General features: G+C 33.3%; 1 long non-coding RNA gene across 1 annotated transcript; it reads right to left on the bottom strand.

Annotated features, from left to right (window-relative positions):
* Positions 1–20,353: 20,353 nt before the first annotated feature.
* LOC125213130 lies at positions 20,354–21,425 on the bottom strand. Its single transcript, XR_007174860.1, has 3 exons — positions 21,347–21,425; positions 20,897–20,965; positions 20,354–20,385 (listed from the first exon to the last, which is right to left on the bottom strand). It is a non-coding gene; the product is annotated as an uncharacterized LOC125213130 (long non-coding RNA).
* Positions 21,426–22,944: the final 1,519 nt, after the last annotated feature.

The following is a 22,944-nucleotide window of genomic DNA, read 5'->3' as shown; positions in this document are numbered from 1 at the left end:
TCTTTCGTGCTATTTACTGAAAGACGAGATCTCGGTCGATTTATCATTTCTTAACCATTGTTGACATAACATTGAGCATACGATAATATTTGACAACTAATTTGATTTATCAAATGGTGAGGGTCTTTCGTTATCCAATAATTCTGGTAAATTGGGTAGTGGTCAATATTATCTAGTAGGTGCTAGTAGTGTTATTGCAATGCAATGTGCGCTGGAGAGTCCAGAGAAGAAGTTTTATTATTCTGAACCTAGCCAATATGGAATTTATTCCATGAGTAATAAAAAGGAATTTCTAAACATTACCGCTCTAAGTCAGATAGCATACTCGAATATTAATTAATGGATATTTCTATCTTCAACACGAGAAATGATATTATTAAGAGGAAGTCTCATTTTACTCGTAATTTTGGTTTTTGGACGGACAATCAATATTATATCTTTGGTGTTTATTCTCTAGGTCTCTCTGTCTTCAATCTTGTTCGAATCCTGAGGAATTGACGAGCTATGCCGACACAAAGGTCAGTTCTGGGTCGAGTGAATAGATCAGAAGATCCGTGGTTGAGATCAAGTTCATATGACAGAATCAAAGAGTGAGTGAATTCAGTTCCTAAATTCTACGATACGATTTATGTGATTAATGCATGAATTGATTTAGTTATGTAATTATGTGATTAATAAGCACCAAATCATTTAAAATAATAATCAGAATTAGAAACAAATACAAGAATATGGATAAAATGTAATACGACCATCACCAAGTGAACACTCCAACAAAGAAACTTGAGCTTTGAAGTAGACATTTAAAAAAAAAGAAGACAATATCAGACTATCAGTAAGCAGGAAAAAATTTAATATTTTATCAAATAAGAAAGTTCATGCAGGTAAGAACTGTCTGTACACATTTCTTCCACAACCTTATCTTGCCACACTTTCTTCAATCATTAAATATTAGATCGAATTGATCAAATTGTTATTTTCTCTCAATAAATCGTCATACCTAGCCTGTTATTCATACTCTATAAACAATTCAACAATACTACGTATACACATACAAAAGAGTCATTCACACCTATAAAATGCCTCATGAAAAGAAGGATTATCTAAAAATATATCGAAAAGAGAGAGAACTAATGAGAAAAAAGGGTTATAATAAGATATAGTAATAAATAGTTAATCAAACATATTACTCTACAATGAGAATTGAGAACCAAGCAATAAGATTAACAAATAGTTAGCCAAACATATTACTCTACAATACATAAAATTTACATTTCAATTGGCCAGATAAACAGTTGTAACATGTTTAACATTTATAAACTCAAACAAAAAGAAACACGAATAGACATGATACATATATATATATATATATATATATATATATATATATATATATATATATATATATATATATAGTCAAACATAATAATTTGCACTGAGAAGTGTTATGATCAGCCTCATCTGCAATAATGGTGAAAGTGAGGGGTACGAATGCTATTGATCAGAATTAAAGTATCGATAGCGAGAGTGAGTTTTGCTTTTAGGAGACAGTAAACCCAACAGCGACGTTGACGCCGATGTTGACATTTACATCAACTGCGCTGTAAAAACTCTCCATTCATTATATTGAAATTTAGGATTCTACATTTTTCTCACACTCATTTTAGTGCATGTATTAAACTTGATATTGGCAAGGAGGTATAGTTGACCATTAGTATCGTCATGATCAAGCTTGGTCCATTTGGTATTGAATTGAGTTCCGTATTTTGTTTATCGAATACCTTGAGACTAGCGAGCTTCAAAACAAAATATACTCATTGGTTACTTACGATAGATTAATGTAGTTACATACGAATACAAGTTTACTACTACTACTTAATAAAGAAAAAAATATAATTATATTTGTTTAGTAATTTTGTAAATCCAAGTTAAATCACTTAATGAGCGTATTCACAAGATTTTCTTAAGCACGCATAGTAAAGTATGCGAGAGGCTTGGTTCGTGTACAACCTATGTAAAAAAGAATTTTACATAATATATCTAGGTAAATTATCATTATGCTCTTGTTTTCCTAATAATGAACAAAAAAACGCTACAAACCATCACCACGTGGTGAGTTCAATCTTGGAAAAATTAGCATCAGTAAAAAATAATCAAAGAATAACAAGCTAGAAAAATCTGTGAGAACCTATGTAAAATAAGAATTTTACATGACATGTCTAAGTATATGATCTTGTTTTCCTAATAATGAACAAAAACGCTACAAACCACCACCACTGCTAAATCAGCATCGATTAAAAATAATCAAAGAATACTAACTTACAATAAAAAGTCGAGGAAATCAAGAAATGACATCAGAAAAGATGAAAAACCCCAGCTCCATGTTGAGTTTTTATTCATGGGAGTTTTTTATTCATGGTATAGTTCTTTTGTAATACTAGATTTTATATCACGGTAGATTTTAATATTTGGTTTTCCATGGTAGAGTTCTTTTTTAATTCATGGGAGTTTTTAATACTTGATTTTATATCAAGTATTAACATAGCTTATTTTTATGCTAAATTTCATATTACGATGCATAGCAATAACCACCATCCATATAGGTTTAAAATCAAGTATTAACATACTAGTTTTTTTTTCTTCTCGAAATTTTTAAGAAAAGTTGGATAATTTTCTCGATTGTGTGTCGACGCTTATCCATAATATCATTGTAATTATTAAAATCAATTAGCACCACAGCTTTTTATAAGGTTCCAAACAACTAGTTTCTTTAAGTGGAAATACATTTATATCTATATTTGAAAAGGCACGTCGCTGTTATTCGAAAAATTATTGCAAAATATTTACATTATTTCTCTATAACACATTATTTTATATAGGTAAGCAAGGAACATATCCACCAAAATCCCGGGTATATTTGCCAAAAAAAGATCACGTGGTGTTGTCACATTTGCTGTAGCTTTGGCCCATGATTAGGGTAGCTGTGAAGCAATCTTTGTTGTGTTATTTACATGATATTATTAAAAATATTAAACTAAACCCTGTAATATCTATAAAATTTATAGGCATTAATCAAAACAACTGTATCCATCTACTGACAATTGGTCAAAGATAAAATATCGTTGAGTTGATTGTGTGGTGCTTTACTTTATTTTTTTTCAAACTAGAATAATGTTCCCTCCTGTCTTCAATAAATATATATTTAATAGTTGTAAATTTTAAAAAATTATTTCATACTCCCTTTGTCCCCCAAATATTATCGCATTTTGACTCGACACAGTTTTTAAGAAATGTAATGAAAAGTGAGTTGAAAAAGTTAGTGAAATGTGAGTCTTATTTTTGTATATTAGTTTTATAATAAAATGTGAGTAGGAATGAGTTAGTGGAATATGAGGTCCACTACAAAAAATGATAAAAAATGAAATGGACAAATTTTGTGGGATGGACGGAAATGGAAAATGGGACAAACTTTCAGGGACGGAGGGAGTATTACTAAAAACGTGGAAGGCAAAAATTAATAGAATGTGAACCCTACTTAATAATTTTGACTAGAATAAGTTACGGAAATGCAGGATCCAGTTATCAAAATAATAAAAATAAAATGAAATATTTAATTTATTTTGAACGTAAAGAAAATATGGAACAACAGAAAATATGGAACATCTAACGAAGATCAGAATATTATATACTTATAATAAAATAATAACTACATTTCAAATGATAAATGAAAAGTGTTAAAATTACTTTAAAATAGGTCGGATGTCAACTTTATCCATACTAATTCATTTAATTTGAAAGAATATTGAATTGTAGTTATTTAATTCTATTTTATTTATAGTTACGATAAATCCTACTCCCTCCGTCTTCAAAGCATATGCACTTTGGGTTCGACGCGGATTTTAATATAAAATGGGTAAAATAAGAAAGAGATAGAGAGAAAAAATAATTAAAGCATTGTTAGTGGAGAATGAATCCCACCTAATTAGAGAGAAAAGACTTTCCAAAATTAGAAAATATATATTCTTGTGAGATGAGCTAAAAACGAAAGAATGCATATTTTTTTGGGACGGAGGGAGTATATTACTACTCCAAACAATGAGGACACATGTCATGCGCGTGAGAGTGTAGTAGGGTAAAAGGAATTCTTATATGTTTTGTGCTAATATGGACAGGTTTAGTTGACAATAATCTCAATATGAGAACTTTGGTGATATAAATTATATCCGTTATTACTGATATATTATAATTTATAATGTTAATTAATATGTTATTAAGTTTTCATTTTAAGATAATTTTCAATGAATTATATACTCTCTCTGTCCAATTAAAAATAAAATATTTTCTTTTTTGGGTTGTCCTATTAAATTTAAAATATTTTCTAAAATGAAAATACCAATATTTCTATTGCTTCGCTCTCTCTTAAGTTTATTCTCTTTTCATTAATTACTCACAAAACAACACTACATACATAAAATATAGTGCGGGAAAGCAAACATTTCCTATTCAATAGAACAGATGGACAATATTAGTAATATACTCCGTATTTCGTAGAAAATACTAATGATAATGATACATTTAATATGTTAGTGACCTAATAATATGGGCCAAAATGGAAGCCTGATAATCAAAGTCATCCAATTTATATCTTTCTAATGACTTATAATCAATGATTTCATTGATTAAATATCTAAGAAATTGTTATCAACTTTATGAAGTTGAGAAATTATTAATGTATCAAGGTTTAATTTTTCTTTTTTACTTTTAACTTCAAAACAAAAGAAGATTTGTCCAGAACTTTAACATTAACTCATTAGTTGGAATCCCCAATATTTGTCCTTTCATTTACTCAACCAATAAACCAACAAATGGTAGTCAACCCCACACAAGTTAAACAAAATGTTAGAGAGATGGAGAAGAGTGTTAGAACTAGAGGATCTCTTTTAAGTTTGACAACTTATGCTATGCAAGCAAGTAAACCAAAGGCAATCGTTACCAACGAAATCCACCTAAACTGACTTCATTAAGTAGAAACAAATAACTAGCAAGCATGCTTTTACATAAACAAATTAAAAATAAATCAATTTAACATGAATTTCATACATAAACTCAACCAAACACATGAGAGAAACTCTTAAAGGAGGTTTAGGGTTTATACAATTTCAAAAAGAAGAAATCATGATAGAGTGTATTTTATACTTGGGGCGAAACACATGAGGAAATGAAGCTCTGAACACGTCACACGGGTCGTGTGACGGCTAGTTTGGAATCGTTTTGAGTGCAGTACATATGAATTATATTCTTATATTATATTATACATTTTGGTATTTTTGACGCGTTTGTTGAGTATTGATAATGCTCTCAGAATGGTGTATGGTGGTATACAATATGATATGGTATTAAAGATGTGTTAGGGCGTATCAAATTATGTTTCTAACCGCTTATATTCTAAATTTCCTACCTTTCCAATTTATGAGAAGAAATTTATTATCACATGTTTTGGCATTAATTCTCGTGTCATTTTAAATAAACATATTTTTATGCGACAAGGAAGTATCATCTAAGGACACAAAATAGAGACGCAACTACTTATATAGGAAAATTTTTAAAAATAAATCTAGGATGCAAAAGAAAACGTTCATAATTGAGGATAAATTAACTTAATCTTTTGCTATTTGTGAACGACCTCGTCTTCTAATATTAGTTGACAAACCAACTATAAAAGTATTTTTTAAGCATTAATGGTATATTTTAAAACAAATTACGTAGCATTTTTAATTGCATTAGAAAATATTCTTAGCTGTAGTAGTGTATGTAATTAACTCACAAATAGAATATTGGTTGCTATAAACTTGGTTTGGAGTCCACTCTGGATGCGCTTACTACTAAGCTAGTTTTAAAATCCATACGAATTTGAATTATTAGTTGTATTCAACTCCAAGTGATAAGTATGAAAGATGGAGTCAAACATTATTGTTGTGGAATACTATTTGACGATCAACTTTGCGTAATCAAAAATTGAAAAATGTTAGAAGAAGAAGTGATCTCACACGTGTGTGGCGGTGACAAGACAGTGAGTGGACACCAGCACTTGTTGTGTGGCAGCGACAAGACAGTAGACACCAGCACGTGTGGCATTGGATTCAGGAGTCGTGGCTCTTTGACCTCGACAATTTTTGGGCCCTCACCCAAGCGTGAGCTTACCTAGCTGTCTTCGCTTGTCTCTAGGCCCATTGGGCCCATACATGGCCTCATTTTTTGTCGATATTTACAGGTAATATATCCATGGATGTTTGTCCTCCAAATCAATATATACATGTGACCACTTAAAGCTATTCTAACTTCAAATTTGATTATCGAGCTAGGAGACTGTTAGTCGTGTATATAAAAACTTTTATTAAGAGGTGGCAACAAATAATTAATTACTCCCTCTGTCCCATAGAAATATGTTACGAAGATGATACAAGTTTAACGTATAATTGATAAAATAAAGAGGGAATGAGAAAAAGTAGTTAAAATAATATAGTGGATAGTAAGACTGATAAATGATAAAGTAAAAAAAAAAAGAAAAAAATGTTTCCATAAATAAATATGGACTATAAGTATGAGCAACCTATTTCTATGGGATGAAGGGAGTATATAAGTTATAACACACTAAAACTAAAAAATACTACTAAAAGTAATATATTTAGAAATTAGAAAAATTGATCAATCTTAAAGTCATGTACTCCCTTTGTACGAGCCTAAGCGGGAAATTTTCCTTTTTGGTACATCTCAACCTAAGTGAGACGTTTCCTCTTTTGACAATTATTAATTCACTCTCTTTTCTTACTTTATCCTTTTATCTCTCTAATTTTATGCCCTCTCCTACTTTATTATTTCTTTCTTTTTCCTATTTTATTCTCACTCTTATTTTATTATCTCTTTCTGTTTCTTAATTTGTTATCTCTTTTATTTTATTATCAATAATTTAATCAAGTAAACACCACTACCTTAAATCTTGTGATAAAATAAAAATGTCTCAATTAGACCAGGAGGGAAGGAGTTTTCAAAAGAGAAAAAAAAAAAAAATTACTACATAACATTTAATTTATTTTTAGCGGGTTTTCATTTTACAAAGTGACAAAAAAAATTTCAAAAATTTAGTACTGCTATTTCTCAACTAACTAATCACAAACGACATTTTACAAAAACACTCTCTACACTTGCAGACTGCACTAGCAACAAAATTAATAATAAAAAGTAATTTCATATCGTAATGCGTAATTGAAAAAGGATAATTAAGCAACATCTCGTTTTCTTTCAACAAATTTAATCAAAGTGAAGTAAATCGTGGAAATTTGTAAACTTTTCAAATCTTCAATGAATGTATTAAAGTGACACTCAAGAACCATCTAGCCAATAGTTGGAAATTCGAAAGGACAAATTGTGACAGGCTGAAGACATTTTCCTTGTCAAAAGGAAAGAAATCATCTTTACGATTGAAGCAAGATATGAATTTAATCAATTTCATACATACCTCATGCAGTTAATCAATTGTTTTTATAAACACATTAAACTGAAAAATGATGAAGATGTGAAATCTATTGAACAAAATACTTAATCTTTCTTGGGAGAATTATTCAATTTTCACCTAAATTTAAAATAAAATGTAGGGTAACATTTTATGTCATAAGTCATACATAGCAAGATGAATTTAATTAATTAAAATAAGCATATCGCACATTAATATATTAAGCAAATGAAAATCGACGAATTTACTTCCATTGATATTAAGAAATTGTTCCGTGGCCCCACCACAGACAAGGTCCTGCTCCAAGTTTGAATTCCTCATGTAGTTATCGTCAACTGAAAAATTACGAGCTAGTATTAGTAATGAGCTATAGCATTATCTCTCTCATACAAATTAGTGTTGAGCTATGCTAAATAGATGTATATATAAAATTGTACTCCCTCCGCTGAATGTGATTAACTTTTTTTTTGGCACGGAATTTACAAAGATGATACTACTACTTCTTATTAATTTAAGTAGAGGGGATAAAATAGAAAGAGATAGTAGAAAAGATAAAGAGAGAAAACAAAAACAACTACTTGCAAAAGAAATAATATACTAATAAACTAATAATATTGTAAAAATAAAAATGGAGGTGCATATTCCCTCTTAATAGTGAGTGGCCTCAGATACATCATTGTGATATGAGAGTTTGATGTTATTTTCGTATATACTTATGCTTATCATATTTGAATACGTATGTCTACTTAGATATGAGGGAGACCCACTATGGTTCCGTCCAGCCTTTGCTCTCTTGGTTTCTCCCATTGTTTGGTATGAGCTAGCCACAATGTGCCTGTCCTACTCAATGGGCTTGTTATTACACTTTTTGTTAGCATTAATATTTATTTGTAAGTGGATACTGCAATTATAGTATAGCAAAAATTAATACGAGTATCATTACTGCAACAAATAAGTAAAATAAGTAGTTTTAGAGTAAAATAAGTAGTTTGAACCCCTATTTGAGCTACTAGTTTTAGAGTTGGTTTGATTTTACTAAAACAAATAAGTAAAATAGCATAAATTAAATTTATAAAGTTTGAATTAGAGAAATGGTATTCAAGAGTATTGATTTTCTTGACTCTTGATATAGTAATTTAGATTATAAATCAGGAATGTGATTAAATGAAAACTCTAAATATTGTACAAACTCAAAACTCTGATCTAGACTATTGAAAAATGTCAACATATCACAAAAAAGTATCAACAGGAAAATGTCAACAGAATTTCAACGGTAGTCAATGATTGATGTTGTGTTGATATTGTGTTCCAATATCAACATTCCAATGGTAATTCCTGCTTTACTAGAACTGTCACAATTCTAACATAAGTTTCTAAGATTCCCCATGTCCTCAAACAATTAGTCTAAAAAATCCTTGGTTTTTAATGACTTATTGTTAATATTTTCTATGTTCATGGATATTTCCATCTCTCGAATTTTGTAAAAACATAACAATACATTCAATTATTAGCCAAATAATTAAAACATTCAATCATTTGTCACATAGTAGGTTTTTTTAGAAAGGAACTATTAAAAAACAGAATTAGGAATTAAATAAATAATTAAAAACATATTAAGTCAAGTACTCTCAAACTAGAAACTCAATGAGTTTACCTATCTATAGCCATAAGCTTTAAAAGGATAAAAGAGAACACATAGAATAAACTAGATAAATCCATGTGGATGAATCAGTTGTCTTGGTTTTCCTTGAAATCTCAATCCTTATTGCTTGAACAATCCAAAAGCTCTTTGATGGAATATGGATGTATTGAGTGTGTAAAAAGTGTATGAAAATATGAGTTAAAAGAGTCACTAGGTTGGAATATGACTGGGAAGCCAATCGGTGCTAGGCCTCTTCTGTCCACCATTTTAATTCCAAATTTCGTATCATATATTTTGATCCTATTTTATGCCTCTTTTCTACACAACGGAATGGTAACAAAATATAAATTTAATTCCTAAAAAGTAATAAAATCTGTCCTGACCACTCATCCTCCTCAAATTTATGTTTATGTTCATAGTTGTAGATGTGTTGACCTTTTCGTATTCTTTTTATATATGAAATGTATTCCATGATTTATGGTTTTATTATATCTAAAGGTTGAGAGTCTGCCTAAATTTTTATTTGTATAATGTTTTGCATAAAAATATACTAATATTTAAGAAAAGTGATTAAATTGAATATGAACTAATTAAGTATTATCCCATTCTTTTCCCAAGCTTGGGATTGTTATAGTATCACTTGTTATGAATAGACATGGAAGGCGAAAGCTTTAAAAACATCAATGAATTATGAGAGATGGAGATGTACATTTAATCATATTCATTGAGAGATTGAGATGTCCATTTAATCACCCAAATTTTAATCTACTTTCCCCATCACTAAATGAAAATAGTATGTAGTGTACAGTGTACTTGAAGCATAGAGAGGTGTAAGGTTAGGGTTTGTGTAGTAACATAAGAAGCTCCTAAAAAAGAAGACTCCATTTAGATCAATACATGGCACCCCTATATGACACGTGTCTTATAAGGGAACACTAGTTTATAACAAAATTAATGAATTAATTCGATCTGCAGAAAGATGGGAGCAAGAGCAATCAGCAGAGTTAAGGATAGGTCCCTCACTCTGCAAAATGATAAATTTATTATTCTCAATTGATAGATGAAAAAAAAAATATATTGTGGTCCTGCCTATTAATTAATTTCATGTCGCATAGAAATTCCATGCATTATTCACACTCTTCTTCTCCAAACCAATCTCTTAACATACTTGCATCTTTCAAAAAGACATTATTCATTTCACAATACCTTACACAAATCCAAAAAGAAAGGTGTTGAAAAAAAAAACCATTACCAACATCGAATAGGTGATGATCTGGGCTATAGAAATGTGTTGAAAACCCCTATTCCTGTCCCAAAATCGACAAGGTGATGATCCTGTCTTATCTATATATTCCTGTAGCGTACAAGGCGAGATGGGGTGTGTTAAATGTGTGTGATTCGATTAAACATGTGTAGTAACTATCAATCTTAAAAGGGACAGCATGTGAGGTTGCAATTATGTATATGTTGTCAAGTTTTCAAGAAACTCTTTTTAACCTGATCAACAACGATGCATCGAACCGTTATTAATGAGGCTGGCTTAACAGAAACACAAGCCCTTGGATTCACCAATAAACTCTTAAATATCGACGCGGAATTAAAACTAAAATGATTGATTGGATAAATAGATGTGAATGTATGGAGTCCACGCATTTGAAGAATACACCACACACACACATATTATCATTTGCACGTTCAATTGAATTGAAAGTTGAAACAGTAGACTTGAGATATTTGGCTTTATACCACAACAAAAATATCAACTTTTGCGGCTCTTATTCTAGCTAAAATCCTCAGTTTAACTGCTCTACAATTATAGATTCTAAACTTCAAAATGAGCGTTACACATTTCATCCCCCACCCCAACCCACACAATTGGTTAGTTAAATTTAAATTTTATATGCAAAATTGGTTCTATAAAGCACATACTATCTCCCTCCAAAAATAGAAACTTTGAAACGACACAGATTTCAATGCATAATTTATAAAATAAGATATATTAATTGGTAAAATAAGAAAGTAGAAGAGATAAAAAAAAAACTAGTAAAAGTAGTGTTAGTGGAACGCGGGGTCTATTTTTTTAAAATAGAAAATTTCAAAAAGAATTTATTTTTAAAGAACAATAAAAATAAAATTAGTTTTTATTTTAGTATGACGCAAATATAGTGCATTTAATTATAATATTAAAAGTACTAGAAATTTTAATTTTTCGCATTGGTTCAACTTCGCATCTGACGGCCGTCTGAGTGTTAATTTTAGTCACTTTATCAATTGTAATTGAGTATACAAATACATGGATCTCTCTTCCTGTAGAAAGTATATAAACTTAATTTTTACAAATCCAAAATGTATATCCATTATGCACACGGTTCGAGAATATCTTTCGAAAAGAAGTGCATGAACCAATAAGAGTGTATTTTGAGATTTACCACATTCACCAAATTAATTATTGTTATTTAGTCTGGAAACGGAACTAAACAAATTTATTTCTAATGACAACTAACTAAAATCATTGGTATATCACAGATGAAATTCGGACTGAAATTGATGCACATTTAAAGGATGGGCCTAACACAAGTTCAATATCTAGGCTCAAAGCCCAGCATAATTAATTTCTTTTGGCCCAAATATGTTTAGATTAATTGATACATAAGAGGGAATTGAATTAGGCCCAAATATTTTTAGATTAATTGATAAAGAGGGAATTGAATTTTTAATCCATGGTCCATATTCTTAATAAATATCCCCAGATATTCATCGACATTGATATAATGTTACTCGAAGGACTTGCATTTTTTAGATTTATTTTGGACTAAAACGCCCCCAGGCTATAAGCGCTATTTTTCACTAATATTGCTATGTGCTGCATCGGCTTAAAGATCATATTATAACACAAGTTTACCCGACATTTATTAATCAAGATCAAAAAATTATACTCCTTCTGTCCCACTAGAAATGAAACGTTTTCCTTTTAGAATTGTCCCATTAAAAATGAAACGTTTCTTAAAATAGAAATAACTTTATCTCTACTTTTCCCTCTCTCTTACTTTACTCTCTCTTCTTTAACTGATAAAACAACACTACATAAAATCTTGTGCCGAAAAGCAAACGTTTCATATTTATTGGGACGGAGGGAGTATTTACCAACGTTTTTAGGTACATAATCTTGCCTGAAGTTAGTAATAGCTTTTCTTTTGAGTGTTTGGTAATTCTAATATGCACATATATATATCGAGCGGCCCGTTCAAGTTTCGTCAATCAATCGTCTCACATAAGATATGAAACCTTAACAAAAAGGTGAATAAACAAACAGTTTCTACCGATTAAAAGTAATACTCCATTCGTCCCTATTATGTGTCCTATTTTTATTTTATTTTTTATTTTGACCTGTCTCATATTAATTGTTCCACTCCACTTATACTACTTTTGATAATGAACTCCATATTCACTAACTTATATTCCCCCACATTATATTATAAAAATAATACTCCCCCGTCCCACAAAAGATGTCACATTTTTCTTTTTAGTTTGTCCCACAAAAGATATCACATTTCTATTTTTGGAAAAAAATCTCTCTCACATAATTAAAAAAATAATATTTTCTCTATATATTTAACACACAATATAAAACCCTCTAAAATCATGTACCGTCCCACAAGTGTGACATCTTTTGTAAGATGGAGGGAGTACTATATAAAACCTTCCTTACTAATATTATAAAACTCTCATTTATAATAAAACATCTTATTTTCTCATTTTATAAAAATCCAATGTGAGATGAGTAAACTCACCTTATGAATGAAAAAAAGAGTATCTTTCTCTTGCAATTGAACCTTCATTCCCACAAATGAACTACTCCCTCTGCCCCAGGTTAATAGGTACGTTCCAGTTTGTGCATTTGCTTTGGAAAATAATATAATACTCCCTCCATCCACGAATAGGAGTCCCGGTTCATAATTACCATAAAAGGTAAAAAGGTTCCACATTCCACTAACTCATTCCACTCACATATCATTTAAAACTAATATATACAAGTGAGACTCCTATTCCACTAACTTTCTTCCACCCATTTTTCTTAACATTTCTTAAAACCCGTGCCGAAAAGAAATGAGACTCTTATTCGTGGATGGAGGGAGTACTAAATAGTTAAAGTGGAGAAATAATAGTGTAAGAGAGAAAATAATGTAAAGAAGATTACTTTGACCACTTTGTCTATTTCCACCACATATTTGAAATGTGTGTATTTGAAATCACACGAGAATTAATGTTAAAAGTAAGAGAGAGAAGAAGAGTAGTTAAAGTAGTGGATAGTGGGACCCTATTGTGATTTCTAGGGTGCAATTTAGATACACAAAACAAGTTATAATTCTCCAAAAATACTACTTCTGCAAGTATATAGACGTGCAATGCAATATAAAAGGTGTCCAACCCACAGGAAGGGGGTTAATTGCTAAAACTAGTAAACCTAACTAAAAAACAGTAAATTTGTTTGATTTGGGTTTTCGAAGAGACAGATAGTGAAGTACTAAACGAGAAAACAAAATGCAAGAGAAACACAATAGAGAGAAAATACTACTCCTTGCTTGTTTTGGGTCACTTGTTCACATGAATCCTAAAGTCTAATCACTTATCATTATTTATCGGGATCGTGTTGATTTCACGCTCTCACGAAGTTGATCACTGATCATGGAATTTTACACCTAGAATAAGCTGATCACGATTCCTAGGCTCTACTCACCAACCCCTCACTCCTACAGTTGCATAGTAAGCTCGGGTTTGGCTTCTAAAAACATTCAACACACAAGATCCACCTCGGGCTATCCCTTGATCAGTTTTAGCACTAAATAAACCTGCAAGTATACAGAGTATATATAGTATAGCTAAAGGTCAGTACCGGGATATCGAACACGGAAAAGACAAACACAAAGTGTCTATCCTCTACTAGAACTCAATTACTATCTGGAAAAACAAAAGGTTTTTTGAAAACTTTTGGAAACAGAAAACAATAAAAAGCAATTAACAACTAAATGCGAATAAAACACGAATACAATCGATAGAGATAAGGGAATCCCAGGGATGTGCATTCACAGTTATGGTTATACAAATTCCAAACTACAATACCCTAGCACAGTTATTACTTTGATAGGACGAGTCGCTTAGCTTATGCTCATGCGATGCAAACGTTGATTGCAAAATTAGGGTTGTCAATCCTAACACGTAACTCCATAAAGCTCCTAAGACACTTGAAAAGTCCTCACTCTCGATTAACAGTGCCGTTTTAAAGGAAGCTAATTGTAGCGTCTACTAAGTGAATCTAACTCGCTAGAACTCTCTCACAGTTATGAAGCAAGTTATATTAAATCATACAAGATTGTGTCACTCAATCATGCAGCATCAGAACTACTTAGGGAGGAAACAAAGTAAAAACAAAATGGATAATAAATAGAAAAAATGAATTGTATAACCAAAGTCGTTACTAACACATCCCTAGAATTCTATGAGTTTAGTTACACATAATGAAATAAGCTAAACACATAGATTGAAGGGAAGACAATTTGAACATAAAACTAAAGCAAATAAAACCCGTAGGTTGAATCCTTTTCGTTCTTGATGTTCTTGAAATCCTTCTCCAACTCCTTGTACAAGTGAAGTACTCTAGCTTTTGATCTCTGTGAATTATTGATAAGTCGTATTCTAAGTCTTGGTTACTGATCAGTATGTCGTAAAATGTATCCAGATTAATGGATCCAAGTCAGTAGGAGACAATTCGGGTGACGCAAGTGAAAAGAGCGTTAGAAGGGTGCAATACTGACCAGGATGCATGCCAGAGAAAAGGCTCGAGATGGAGAAGGAGGATAGCTAGGATGATCATTAACAAGGGCAGAAAAGTCAAATCGTGAAGGAAGTCTACCCTAAAAGCAAGGGCAAGCCTCCCTATAAAAGAAGCCACTTGGAGAGAGAAGAAAAAAAAAGTTGGAAGTTCGCAAGTTCGATTCTCATACACACTTAGTAGAATTCTCTCTAGAAGATCAGTCCTTCAACATTATCCAATCTCTCGTTCCTCGCCACAGCTATGGTCACTTGACGTCCAAGAGTCTGCCGGAGAAGTCATCGTTTTACCGTTCCAGCCAGTTTGCCGTAGTAGTATAACAGTATCACCGCCCGGAGTGGCAAAACAATCGTCTTTTGCTTTTTAGTTTAATCTTTACCTACTTTCTTCGTTGGATCTGTTGCAAACATTTTATCTTGGTTAACTTTTGAAGTACTTAGTGAAGATCCAAACGTTTAAGTTATGAAATTTCTATTCCAAATGTCTCTTTGGTTTGAGTTTGCTCCATTCTGCCTAGGAAAGTTAGATTTAGTTATCGCTTTTAACTTTTAAGTGCGTGCATGTATTTTCTTTCGAGTAAGCTAGATCTGTGGTTGTTGATTGAATTTTATAGTTATGTTTCAGTCTGAGTTTTCGTGCATGAGTATTTCGTTACGCGTTGTAATTACCACCTTGCATGTCAGTCATTAGAGGTAAAACTTCAGTTCCGCCGTCCATCTTAAGTTTGAGCATTTTAAATCAATGGATTTTGAGTTTGAAGTCATGAATCTGAGTTTAGTTATGGTGTTTGTGTTCATATAATTTCTGTTAATGCTTGGTGAAGAAGAAAACGTCAAAATCAACTTTAGTTTGGACCACTTTACTTTTAAGTTACTTTTGCTTTTGTTCCCTACTTTTCAGTTGTACCTTCCAGACCTGTCAGAGAGCCAACCAGCCACCAGATATATCTTGTTGTCTAAATTTCCTCTTTTAGTAACTGTCTACTTTTCACATACCTCTGAGACACCTTGTCCCTTATTTTCACGAATACAACCACATGCCTGCTATTTTCATGCCTACTAGTCATTAGAGTACCACCTTTATTTCTTGCCTAGGTAAAATCTCAACCCAAGCGTGGTAGCTACCCAAAAACACCCAGGAATGTCACCGTAGTATCCGAACGTGTCCATCCTTGTGGGATTCGACCCTTACCTCCATTATACTAATCAGTAGAAGTGGGTTGAGGAATATTTGTTTGATACCATGTTTCGGTTATCGTGCCAACGACTCAGCTAGGTCGGGAATCTCATCCTGATCAGTTGGATACATTGACCGAGAGAAAACCTGCACTTTCAATTATTTTGCAAGTAGAAGCTCTCTAATTTGATGAAACTTGAGGTCTTATTTATACGGGAAAGCCAATCCTTGTTGTAGAAGGAAAAGATCTTCAAAATATGGTAAATCTTGGAGCAAATATAAGGCATCTCGGATTCGCCGCCTTTCTCCAGCGGGCCGCTGCACCTTGGCCGGCGGTCGCCGCGTTGAAGTCCAGAGAGACCGCCGCATGACTTCTGGCGGTCGCCGGGTGAGACTTCTCTTCCAAGTGTAATTTTTCGAGGCGGACCGCTGCACTACTCTGCCCGCCAGGCGCCGGTGGTCGCCGTACAACTTCACGGCGGTCGCTGGTCGCCGTCTGACCCCAGATTTCTAGACTTTGTGTTTTGGCTCCCATTTTCGGCTCAATTATGCACATTTCTCACAAAACACGTCAAAATTCCAAAATAGACAAAATATGCAAATAATGGATGTGTAGAGTGACTTTGATATAAAAAATGGACCAAATAATAGCCTTAAAATAGTGCAACATCCGAGCGTATCAGTTCCTTATCTATGTTAGCTCCCTACTCCATGTTAAAGAGACATTGAAGTTAAGGCCTTTACCAGATTTAGTGCGCTAGCAAAACTCAACACAGATAGAAATAAAGACATAGATAAGAACCAAAACATGAAAATCTATCAAAACATAGTCATGGATTCATATTTACAAGCTCCCTAACAAACTAGAAGTAATCCATAAAATCTAGCTACTCATAGAGGACAACAATACAAGATGAGGATTAAATGCTACCATATGAGGCTTGATTTTAGGTGGAAGGGGGCTTGATCTTCTCTCTCCTTCCAAAAATGGTTCCCAAGCTTTAATACACGAACCTGGCGAGTCGCCAGATCGGGACGAACCCTAGGGCTGTCGGCGGGTCACTAGGTTCGTCAAAGCACGAACTTGGTGAGTCGCCAGTTTTGTCCTTGATTTTCCATAGCTAGGGATGTCAATCGGGCTAACCCGTTCGGGTTCGGCCACCCACTCGGGTTGCCGGGCTTATCGGGTGCAGGCTATTCGGGTTATGAATTTTTTGGGTCATAAATTTTCAACCCTAATCCTAACCCGCCGAGTTTCGGGCTAACCCATCAGGCTATTCGGGCCTAAAACTTTAAAAAATAGTCTCTTGTATTAAATTTTCCTTTATAAAATGATTTTATATTTTAGATATTTTTCTCTTCTTAGTTTTAGAATCATATAAAATTTTTAAATTTTCATAGTTTTCTTCACAGAGAAGCATTTCATCTCGATCAACTACAATATAAACAAAGATAGCTCAAAATTAAATCAATCGAATTGAACTAAAGATTGTGTTCGTATCATTATTTTGAATTGTTCATAATTAAATCTTTATGAAGATTAAAAATCATGTCTTACATTAATCATTATTAAAATGATAAATATATTGAGATTTTGATGGGTTAGTTCTTAATTTTGTCTTGATTGGCTTTGGTGTTGGTAAGACAGTTAGGTAGATGATGAGAAGATAGAATAATGAATCAAAGTGGAACTTGAATGTTGATAGTGCAGGATTGAGTGGAAAAGTGTAGAATGAAGAAGAGTAATGGTTGTGCCACATGAAATTCAGAAATACGAAAAACCCCTAAAACTAATAATTTTTATTAATAGTTGCAACCCATCGAGCCGACCCGCAACCCGTTCTTGCCAACCCGTTTAACCCGCCAACCCATTCGGGCCAACCTATTTAGTCTGTTTTGTATTCGAGTTATAAAATTATAGCCCTAACCCACTAATTTTACCGGGCTACTCGGGCCGACCCACGGTTTCAGGTTGGATTGACATCGCTAGATTTGTCAAGGCACGAAGCTGGCGTCTCGCTGGAAACGTTCTGTCCGCCTTTGATCATGCTCGGTGAGCTCTTATTGATACGCTCAGATTTTGCACTATTTTAAGGCCATTATTTGGTCCGTTTTTAAAGTCAAAGTTGCATTACATGTCCATTATTTGCATATTTTATCTATTTTGGTATTTTGACATGTTTTGTGAGAAATGTGCATATTTGAGCTTAAAAAGGGAGTCAAAATGCGAAAGTAGGAAATATGGAGCTTCAGGTAGCGTCTGGCGACCATAGCAACACTTTCGGCGACCGCCGGCGCTTAGCGGTGACAAAGACACGCCCGACGACTGCCGGGAAGTGCTTGGCGACCGCCACAAGGAGTCATAAGCTTTTGATTGAAGCGCGACGATCGCCGGCCAAGGTGTGGAGGCCCGCCACAAAAACGCGGTGCACGACAGCTGGTACCAAGATCTTTGTCTTCGAACGAGCTTCGCGTTGGTACCAAGATCACCTCAATCGGAGTTCTGTGGAGAGAGTTATGGCCGTTCTACCAAAGTCGCGCAAAGCTGTCAAATGCAGTCTAGACGGAAATTTAAAGAAGGAAATAAGATTTTACCTTGTGAAACCAAATCTTTTCTTTCTACTATGGGGAACGAAAATTCCATCTTTCCTATTGCTTGGAGGAGACTTTTTTACCAAATTTAAATCCCTCTCTTACCAAATTTAAATCCCTCTCAAGACTATATATACCCTATAACCTAATTCATAGAATTCAACCCTTCCATAGCCCCCAAAAAGGGGAGCTTTCATAGCTCCTCCTCCAACCCTAATTCTTCATCATCTTTTTGCCAATTACTTCCATAGCATAAATTTGAGAGTTCTTCATTGTGCAAGGGGTTGGAGAAAGAAACAAGAGATCATCAAAGAGCTACAAGGATTCAACCTTTGGGGTTTTATTTGCTTTAGCACTTAAGTTTATTTTTTCTTCACTTCGATCTATGTTTTTAGCTTATTCAATTATGTCTAACTAAATTCATAGGATTCTTTGGATGTGTTAGTAACTTTTATTATTTTATACAATTCCTTTTTCTATTTAATATCAATTTTGTTTTTACTCTGTTTCTTCCCTAAGTTATTTTCGACGCTTCACGTCTGAGTGACACATTCTGTGTTGATCCAACATAACTTGCTTCATAACTGTGAGAGAGTTTTAGCGAGTTAGGTCCACTTAGTAGACACTGCAGTTAGCTTCCTTTAAAACGGCACTGTTAATTGAGAGTGGGGATTTTTCAAGGGTCTTAGTAGCTTTTCGGAATTACGTATTAGGATTGACAACCCTAATGTTAGTAATCAACATTTTCATCGCATGAGCATAAGCCAGATGGCTCATCCTTTCAAAGTATAAACTGTGCTAGGGTATTGTAGTTGAAATTTGTATAACCATAATTGTGAACGCACATCCCTAAAATTCTCTTATCTCTCATATTTTATCTTTGTGATTTAATTGCATTTAGTTGTTTTCTTGTTTTTAATTGTTTTTACTTTCAAAAATCCAAAATTATCTTGTTTCTCTAGATAGTATTTGACGCTTAGTACATAATAGCCAGTTGCAATTATATTCCCCGTGTTCGATATCCCGGTACTTTACTTTAGCTATATTAGATCTACCCTGTATACTTGCAGGTATTTTTATTGCTAATAAAAAGTGCATCACTTATTCTGCCCTTTTTCTCAAGCCACTTCCTTACCCGAGAGCCGTGAACCTATAGCAATCGATGTTAGCTCCATTTGATTCACATCAGACCCACATTATTATTTGAGTTTAATAAGTTGAATTGTAACAGCCCGGCATTTCTAGGGTATAATAAATACAGCGACTGCTACTTAGGCGAACTTAAAAACAACAAGAACAGAGACTAGGGTTTCAATTAAAGAGATTTACCCTAGCAATTAATGAAGATCAAGGCAATAAGTCAATGGCTAACTTACGAGAATCAAGACTTAATAGATTAGGCTCAAAAGTCAAAGGTTTAGCATAATTCCAACAAAACGCAATAATTCCCCTCATTCCAAAACAAAGAATTAAGTTCACCATAACCAAAAAAATATAAGTTTTCCAAAAATATTCAGCGGAAGCATATCAAGAGAAAGCGGAGCCATGTATGAAGACACGACTACACTTATAGTTTCAAACATCCATTTTATTCGAATCAATCTTCTCAACACCACCGACCGCCCATCGCCGCTCAACCTGCACATAGGGAAAACACATGCAGGGCTGAGTATTTTAAATATACTCAGTGGACTCATGCCAAAACATTTTATAGTTATGCCACCCTTACCATAGTGAACTCGAGGTTTTTGCATTTATTTAAAGATAAGCATCGAGTATCACAAAATATATAATGGACTGGCCAGTCAAACAATACCTCCCATTTTCTCATCATTTCCACAATCACAATCACAATCATTCCATAGTGCGACGAAAGTGTTGCCACACTTTTCGCCCACGAGACCGGCCGACTAGCAAAGACGGCTCCCGATCCCACCGTGTACACAGCCTGGTAGGGTTTGCGGCCCTACTCAGACCCGAATTCGTTTAATCATAGCCACTGTAGCCTAATGAAGCGTACTCACAATCTAGGCATCAGGCACACACAATATCCAAAATAATTTATAGGCATGGCATAACAGTTTAATCCACCCTTATTTCTCCAACATCATAAATTTGCACATAGAAGAGAGTTTAGAATAAAGCCCACCTCGATTTCTTTCGAGTTCAACAAAAATGCACTTCTTCTTGATATCCCACCGGGAACGCGAACTATCACCTTTAGTTCATATTTTCCAAATAAGTCTCAAATCATGGATTTAAAATTATGCATGATCTCACGTTTCCCTTTTCCCTTCGATTATTTTCAAAATCAACAATCAAAATCAAAGTACGATTATCCTATCGTTTTTATTCACACAACAACTCCAAATCTTTCATCAAATCGTGTCACGCATGAGTGTTCTTCCACACACAACACATGCACACACACCACGCATGTACACGCCTACCGAGGCGTGCACACACACACACACACGGTTACACACACACATGCATCAAATTTCACCGATTAATTTCCCCCTTCACTCGATCTAAATGCATGTGGACTCAAGAACACCGATTAATCGGTAGAGGAAGAAAAGATTAATAATAGAAGTACCTTTTCTTGCAAAAACAAACGGTAGAAACAAGTAGAATCATGATTCTTCAATGAATTCTTGAATTGCAGCTTCAATTCTTCTCCAAAAGATGAAGAATTAATGGAGAAAGTAGAAGAAAAATTTGAGAGAGTGGGAGATAGAGAGAGACCGAAAATTGGGAGAGTGGGGGACGGTTTCTGTAGTGCTAGGGTTTTGATTTCTCTCCTCTTATTTATAGAGTGCAAGATATACTCCAATAATTAAATAAATAAAGATTTGGAAGAGATATGGAAGATTTGTTTGTTGAAGTGGCCGAATATTTGAGAAGTAATAATAGGGAATTCGAATTCTAGCCTATTAATTTAGCCTAGGATTTAATTTGAATATTTCACGGAGTAGAATAAAATATCACGGAGCAAGAATAAAATAAAAATAGATTTCCCAATTTAAAAAGGAAAAGTGGCGTGTGATATCCAATTCCTTCAAGGAATTTAGTATAAATCCTAATTTAATTAGGATATGGTAAGATCTTCTTAGATTTGACAAGATATGCTAGGATATTTGAATTTAATTATGGAAGAGAATCAATAAGGGATCAAATAATAGAATAAAATAATCCCTTCTCCCATAATAAGGAAATTTCGAAAATCCCTCTAGGCCATTCATAGGTTTCGAAATTTTCATCAATTAAAATAGGAATAATCGGACTTTAGATTTAATTTGGATAATTATCCCAAGCAATAATTAAATCCAAGAAAAATAGGATTTCTTTCCAATAAATAGGAGGGTCGAAAATTCCACATGATTAAATAAAATGCTCCTATTTAATTCTCACTCATCCCTTAGGAAAATAATTCACCACAAATATTATTTCTTCCCACATCACAATATCCACATTTTCGAAAATCATCTCCACTTCACATTTTCAAACGACTTTGACCATTCCACGGCCACGTCATATTTTCCACAATATTGACTATTCAATAGCCACGTCACATATTCCATATGTTTGACTATTCAACTCAACCTCAACTCAAAATCGCAATTAGGTCACAAGAATATTGAAATTAATTCACGCATCAATTAATTCCACATATCATAGCATTAAAAGCATTTAATGCAAAATTTCCACGTCACAAAAATTAGGGTTCGAAAAAGCGGGGCGTTACATCCTACCACTCTTAAAAGAAATTTCGTCCCGAAATTTGGTACCTTCATGGAAAAAGTTCCGGGTACATTTCCATCATCTACGGAATTCTTATATCCCTACTTTTCTTAGATATTAAGTTTAGGAATTTTAAATATTTAATTATTTAACAGTATTATTTTTATTATTTAATACAACTATACTAATTAATAATCCTTACATCCCACCGAGTATGAACCACTTTCCTTTTTGGTTTGTCCCATCCTAGACGACTCATTTCCAAAAATAGAAACTCATTTTTCTTTACTATATTCCATCTCTCTTACTTTATTCTCCACCTAACACACAAAATAAAACTGGATAAAATCTCGTGACGTCCAAGAGATGGCTCATCTTCCTTGGTACGGATATTAACATTGTCACTAGTATTAATGTTACTAATATTGGTCGTTTGATGTGCATGATGTCGAG

This window comes from Salvia hispanica, chromosome 3 (assembly GCF_023119035.1).
Source record: "Salvia hispanica cultivar TCC Black 2014 chromosome 3, UniMelb_Shisp_WGS_1.0, whole genome shotgun sequence".
Lineage (NCBI taxonomy): Eukaryota > Viridiplantae > Streptophyta > Magnoliopsida > Lamiales > Lamiaceae > Salvia > Salvia hispanica.
Note: the sequence above shows the minus strand (reverse complement) of the source record. Positions and strands in the feature narration are given on the sequence as shown.